The sequence below is a fragment of the Sapajus apella genome, unplaced genomic scaffold (assembly GCF_009761245.1).
Source record: "Sapajus apella isolate SASKATOON/1434 unplaced genomic scaffold, GSC_monkey_1.0 scaffold1965, whole genome shotgun sequence".
In the NCBI taxonomy this organism is placed as follows: domain Eukaryota; kingdom Metazoa; phylum Chordata; class Mammalia; order Primates; family Cebidae; genus Sapajus; species Sapajus apella.
This window is the reverse complement of record NW_022438891.1, coordinates 1-1,198: the sequence shown is the minus strand read 5'-3', so window position 1 is coordinate 1,198 and position 1,198 is coordinate 1.

Here is a 1,198-nt window from a genome sequence, read left to right as displayed (position 1 = left end):
AGTGTCTCACCACGTTGCCTAGGCTGGCCTGGAATGCCTGGGCTCAAGCAGTCCTTCCGCCTTGGACTCCCAAAGTGCTGGGATTACAGGCGTGAGCCCCCGAGCCCTTTCAGGCTAAATAGTGTTTTTCTCTCTTTTTTTATTGAGACAGAGTCTGGCTCTGTTGCCCAGGCCGGAGTGCAGTGGTTCGATCTCAGCTCACTGCAACCTCCACTTCCTGAGTTCAAGCAATTCTCCTGTGTCAGCCTCCCCAGCAGCTGGAATTATGGGTGTGTACCACCACACCTGGCTAATTTTTGTATTTTCATTTTTATTATTTTTTATTTTTTGAGACAGAATCTCACTCTGTCACTCAGGCTGGAGTGCAGTGTACAGTGGCATGATCTTGGCTCAGTGCAACCTCTGCCTCCTGGGTTCAAGTGATTTTCCTGCCTCAGCCTCCCGAGGAGTTGGGACTATGGGCATGTACCACCACATCCTGCTAATTTTTTGTATTTTTAGTAGAGATGGGGTTTCATCATGTTGGCCAGGCTGGTCTCGAACTCCTGATCTCAGATGACCCACCCACCTTAGCCTCCCAAAGTGCTGGGATTACAGATGTAAGCCACTGTGCCTGGCCCGGCTGAATAATCTTAACTGACCTATTTTCTTTGTTTGTTTGTTTTTTTTGAGACGGAGTCTCACTCTGTCACCCAGGCTGGAGTGCAGTGGTGCGATCTTTGCTGTCTGCGACCTCCGCCACCTGGGTTTAAACACTGCTCCTGCTTTAGTCTTCTGAGTGCTGGGATCACAGGCATGCACCACCACACCTGGACAAGTTCTGTACTTTTAGTAGAGACAGGGTTTCACCACGTTGGCCAGGCTGGTCTCGAACTCCTGACCTCAGGCGAACCGCCAGCCTCAGCCTCCCAAAGTGCTGGGATCACAGGCGTGAGCCACCACGCCTGATCTGTTTTCTTTTGTTTTAAACAGTGTGTTTAGAATATTATAATGTGGCCACTCTGGAAATAGGAGTCTCCCTCCTCCCCGGGGTGTGTTCTTGCTGTTTGCTGCAGTGGTTATTTAACGACTTTTCTGATTGTGAAGTCTCTATCTTTTGTCATGAGTGCCCATTTCCTCCTGTTCTTTTAGACTGGTGGTCAGCTAGTGATAGGACAGAGATTTCTTTAAACATGTGGAAGCAAAAAAAAAAAAAAAA